This window comes from Saimiri boliviensis, chromosome 2 (assembly GCF_048565385.1).
Source record: "Saimiri boliviensis isolate mSaiBol1 chromosome 2, mSaiBol1.pri, whole genome shotgun sequence".
In the NCBI taxonomy this organism is placed as follows: Eukaryota; Metazoa; Chordata; class Mammalia; order Primates; family Cebidae; genus Saimiri; species Saimiri boliviensis.
The window spans coordinates 235,462,773-235,468,617 of NC_133450.1; the positions used below are offsets into that span (position 1 = coordinate 235,462,773).

Here is a 5,845-nt window from a genome sequence, read left to right on the forward strand (position 1 = left end):
TGAATTCAATGTAATTCATGAATCGCTCATGAATTTCTAGAAAGGTTAAGGCATTTTTCTTTAAGTCCTTCAGGATGGGATCTCTGAATGAGAGAGGTCAAGCGGGGAGGATGGCGGATGTGGATGGAAGTGGGAAGGCGTGCAGTCGCCCTCCACTTGCTTGTCTAAAAGTGATGAGAAGGCCGCACCCAAATGCAGGAGCCCCGGCCCTGAGCCATCACTCCCCCATGTTACAGGAGACAGGACTTGACCATCCTCCCACAGGTCAGAGCCATTGTTAAGCAAGGTGACAGTCCAAGATGCTTTTCCACTCCTGACTCCACCCTGGCTAGAGCCCCTGAGTGCTGTTAGCTTGTTCTCAAACTGAGAGACAGTTTAGCAAATGTTTCATCGCATTCAACGTTTGCTGAAAATACTGGCACATTCCCCATCTAATGAGGGAATTGATACAAGTAACTCAGAGGCATCAGCCCTGCTCTCCTGGTATGTAAGTATTGGTGCTATAGAAATTGAATCATTTTTAAACTAAGAAAAGAGATAAGACGTAATATGGCGGTGTGATGAGTATCCCGCTAGCTACTTTGGGCAAATGAGGGCTGGCATGTGGGTTTCAGTTCCTCTCTCAGGACAAGGAAACCCTCATGACTGACAGAAGCAGGGCCAGGTCCAGATCATCAGCACCGCTCCGAGGCTGCCTTCCAGTGACTGAAGTTTTAAGACAAATGTTCATTCATGTGTGCTTCATTCAACTCCAGTTTGTTAGCAAGCACAATAGAAGATCAGTCCACGAGAAGTCAAGAGAGTCATTTCCTTGCTAACAGTCAGGGAAGTGATTTTCAGCATGCTCTGGAGCCATCCAATGCATGCATGCATCAGTTGTCTGCTGGCTGCTGTGGCTTTGGTAACTAATGCCTGGGATCAAGGTCGCCAATCATTTTTATGACAGATGCGGCACAGCCATGAGAAGTGAGCACCTAGTAAGTAAGCTCTTAAAATGCAGCAAAACCTCACTGCATACCCCATAAATATGTACAATTTAGTTATTTGCAAATTAAAAAATTAAATTAAATTAATAAAATTTAAAAGAGCCTCTTTTCCGTGGCACCTGGAAGGCGTAGAGCTGCTTCAAGATGAAGCTGAACATCTCCTTCCCAGCCACTGGCTGCCAGAAACTCATTGGAGTGGACGACGAACGCACACTTCGTACTTTTTATGAGAAGCGGATGGCGACAGAAGTTGCTGCTGATGCTCTGGGTGAAGAACGGAAGGGTTATGTGGTCCGAATCAGTGGTGGGAACGACAATCGAGGTTTCCCCATGAAGCAAGGCATCTTGACTCATGGTCGTGTCCACCTGCTACTGAGTAAGGGGCATTCCTGTTACAGACCAAGGAGAACTGGAGAAAGAGAAAATCAGTTCGTGGTTGCATTGTGGATGCTAATCTGCGCGTTCTCAACTTGGTTATTGTAAAGAAAGGAGAGAAGGATATTCCTGGACTGATTCCACCAGGCCTTGTCGCTTGGGGCCCAAAAGAGCTAGCAGAATCTGCAAACTTTCCAATCTCTCTAAAGAAGATGATGTCCGCCAGTATGTTGTAAGAAAGCCCTTAAACAAAGAAGGTAAGAAACCTAGGACTACAGCACCCAAGATTCAGCATCTTGTTCCTCCACGCGTCCTGCAGCACAAACGGCGGCGTACTGCTCTGAAGAAGCAGCGGACTCAGAACAACAAGGAAGAGGCCACAGAATATGCTAAACCTTTGGCCAAGAGAATGAAGGAGGCTAAAGAAAAGCGCCAGGAACAAATTGCGAAGAGACGCAGACTTTCGTCTCTGCGAGCTTCTACTTCTAAGTCTGAATCCAGTCAGAAATAAGATTTTTTGAGTAACGAATAAATGAGATCAGACTCACATCTCTGTTCAGATTTTTCATTGCTGATAGAAAACGACATAAATGAAGAGAGGGCAAGTTCGGTCACAGAAAATGGGGATATGTATACAGCAATCCAATGGTGGATAAAATCAGACCTCTTGTGTGGCAGTGGAAGACGAGGTCATGGTAAAGGGATTCAGGGGATGGGTGGGACAGGAAGGGATTCTCAGCAGGACAGCTTGCCTCTTCAGAAAGTATGAAACTTGGGGAAAATAAATAATGACTAGTAATCTTTTTTATATGGTTTATTTAGAGAAATAGAGCTCTTTAAAACACTATGCACAATTTAATACATGAAAATTGCCCTTGTGAAGATGAACTTTTTTTTTTTTGAAATGGAGTTTCCCTCTTGTTACCCAGGCTGGAGTGCAATGGCGCGATCTCGGCTCACTGCAACCTCCGCCTCCTGGGTCCAGGCAATTCTCCTGCCTCAGCCTCCCGAGTAGCTGGGACTACAGGCATGCGCCACCATGCCCAGCTAATTTTTGTATTTTTTTTTAGTAGGATGGGGTTTCACCGTGTTGACCAGGATGGTCTTGATCTCTTGACCTCGTGATCCACCCACCTCAACCTCCCAAAGTGCTGGGATTACAGGCGTGAGCCACCGCGCCCGGCAGAAAAAGTAACTTTTAAGGCATAGTTTTAGTGGATACCATCTTAAAACAGTTTTTTAAACCAGTGCAAATTTGTTTTAACAAAGCTTTTCAACTCCAGTGAATTGTTATGCTGTTTCACACTGAAAAGGAATTATAAGAAAACTCTTGCATCAGTGAAAAATAAGTGTACATTTTTTTCTAATAGTTTAATAGTTTTATGCTAACTACTCTGACAATATCAAAATCTTTACAAGAAGCCTCATTAGACTTTAAGGTTGAAGTAATGCAAGCTTTTTATTTGTTAGAACTGCTGTAATAGCTTTACAAAGTAAAGTTCGAAATGTACATGTGAAAAAAAATTTTTAAATAAGAAGGAAAGGATTTTAGACAGGCATTCCTGGGAGATATTGCAGGTTCTGTTCTAGACCACCACAGTCAAATGAATATTACAATAAAGCAAGTCACATTAAAAAATAATTCCAACCTTCTCACTTGCAGCTATGTACACATAAGCATATGTGTGTTTACCTATCTGTCTGTCTGTCTGTCTCTCTATGGATGATTTTTGTACCGCCTACTGACACAAAGCAAACTCCACTTCTTTTCTGATAAAGGTTGGCATCCATTGGCCTGGTTTGCCCATCCCCACCAGGATCTCACTTCTTCTGTTTTACTTACCCCACAAAATAGATCAGGCGTCCCCAGACTAAGGCCCCTGAGGCCATTTATCCGGCCCCCCCCGCCGCACTTCAGGAAGGGGCACCTCTTTCATTGGTGGTCAGCGAGAGGAGCACAGTATGTGGCGGCCCTCCAACGGTCTGAGGGACAGTGAACTGGCCCCTTGTGTAAAAAGTTTGGGGACGCCTGAAATAGATGTTATAAAATGTAGTCGCACTTTATATATTCCTGTGATAATATAGGAATATATAATCATGTGGCCAGATTGGATAGATAGAAGTTCCACTGTGGGGAACACACTCAGGTTTCATTTGCACATATCAAGCACCCCCTGAAGAAAACAAACCAACAGGGAGACAGAACTGGCGAGTGTTTCCAGAATAGCTGCTTTACCCTGTCTTCAGCTGAGAGAAGCATCCAGGCCTCCCTTCTACAGATGAGGAAGTGGAATGTGGAGATGCTGCCTACCCCTTGCGCCCCCGAGCTCACTCCTAGCTCTGTCTGAACCCCTTTCTCAGCCATCCCAGCACCTGGACTTGAACCCTGTCTCTGCCATCAATTCAGTGTGGGATAAATATTCTGGGATCCACAACGTCCTCTTTAGCATTCAATGCTTTTGCTCTTTCATGTTGCCCATCAGTGATGATTTCTTCCTGCATCTCAGATGCCATCTCCAGCATTGCTCTCATAAGAACAAATGACTCCAACCCAGCAGAAGGTTGGCTGTGCAAATCCTGATGCCACTGGGCATTCTGGTAAGGCCAGCAGCAGCAGGAAGAATGAGGCTGGACTGAACCCCCTGGGGTCCTGTCCTATGTATAAAGAAGGGAAGGGCTAGGGGCCAGCCTTCCCCAGGGAAGGACAGAGCATGCGCTGAGTAGCATGAGGAACGCATGAGCAAGCCACAGCATCCAGTCCTGGCAGCAGGCAGGGAAGAAATGGGATGAGATTCCAGTCTATGCAGTACCTTGGAATCAGTCCTCTTCCTGAGGAAGAAAAGAACTTCTGGATCACAGTGGCAAACAGATGAATACAAAAATCCCCTCTTGCAAAACCCACAGAAGGAGGCAAGCAGCTCTCAGCACACCACTGCTTTAGCAGAGGTAAAGCAGCTCAGAATGCTTAATGTCCCCTGAGGATCCACAGTGCACATGGAGCCTGCTTCTGCCAAAGGGCCCAAGGACTCCACTGCTCCATTATTAATTAAAATGCACCAGTGCTCAGGTTTCATGCAAGTCCTCTAAGGGTTTGCTCACGGTGCTCCCCATGGGCAGCCCCGACAGAAGTTGCAGGAGGCAAAACCAGCAGATCCACACCCATGGTGCAGGTGGCCTCCTGCTGCCCGCACAGGCCAATCCAGGGATGAGCCAGTGAGTGGTGCAGAGCCAGAAGCTGCTGGGACACAGCTTCTTCTGCAGGTTCAAAGTGGAACTTCAGAGCACCAGCAGGGTTTTTAGGAGACTGGGGACAATGTTAACCAACAACTTATATTTCTCATTCTCTCATATTTCTGAAAGATGACTGAGGCAATTGGTCTATGGGAAAATCCAATCATTTACTGACAGTATATTGATTGTCAATCATTGATTGCCTTCATGAAAATCTCCTATAGCAATTTTTCCTGAAGCACTTAAAATATCATCAGATTAAAGAACTGTTTCTATACTATTTCACATTCAGGAGTATATCTGCTTCCCCCAGGAGGTATAGCAGTCCCTGCAGATACAATCTCTTCCCACAATAGTAAACGAAATAAAAAATGTCCCGTTTAGTGTAAGTGAGAGAAGCGCCGGCTCCTGCTGCCAGCATTACTGTGGGCTGGCTGATTTATACACAACCAACATGCTTTCTCTCTGTTTTCTCTCAGGTAAAGCAACACAAGATGTACTCAACGAAGTGTTTAGAGTTCTTCAGGAGAAAGCTACAATAAAATAACATAGTGCTTCAGCTATCTTCAACCTAGTGCCTGTAGACTGACCCACATCTGAAAGTCAGATTTAGGAGATGGAAAACATCAGTCCTACTCAAGCATTTTAGATGAACACTTATTTAGGGAATTTAAAAGATTTTAAAAAAAAGAATTTAGAGAGTTAAATAAGAGAAACTGATTGTGTGTGTGTGTGTGTGTGTGTGTGTGTGTATTTGGGCATATGTCTGTAAGGACATGTACATGTGTATGCGTGCCTATGTGTACAGTTATATCTCTATACATGAATGTATGTATGTGCTCATGCATGCATGCACATGTCTGTGTGTGTCTGCATTTTGTTTTCTCCAGCAGTGACCATTGCCAGTCCAGTTGAACCAAGTCAAGCATTGCCCTCCACGTCATCAGCTGCAGACCGGATAATCTAATGTGAGAACTGATCCTAGATTTCATTTACTTTCTGGACAGGTCTCCTGTGTCTCTTATTATTTAAAAAAGACTATTAGATTTAGCTTATTGTGTCATATGCAAGAGGACTCTTTGTTACTGACGATGCTGACTTAGCTCTGCCGAATGCCTGAAGTTCAGAGCCTCCACAGAAGGCAGCCTCCCAAGCCCCCTATCTATCCTGCAGGTTACACAGTGAGCACCTTGTGTACGGAGTGCTGGGAGCTTCAGCACATGACTGGCTGTCCACAAATGCCACCAGCTCAC

At 45.0% G+C, this 5,845-nt stretch overlaps 1 pseudogene; it reads left to right on the top strand.

Annotated features, from left to right (window-relative positions):
- Positions 1-1,130: 1,130 nt before the first annotated feature.
- Positions 1,131-1,875, top strand: LOC120366372 (small ribosomal subunit protein eS6-like; annotated as a pseudogene).
- The last annotated feature ends 3,970 nt before the right edge of the window (positions 1,876-5,845 follow it).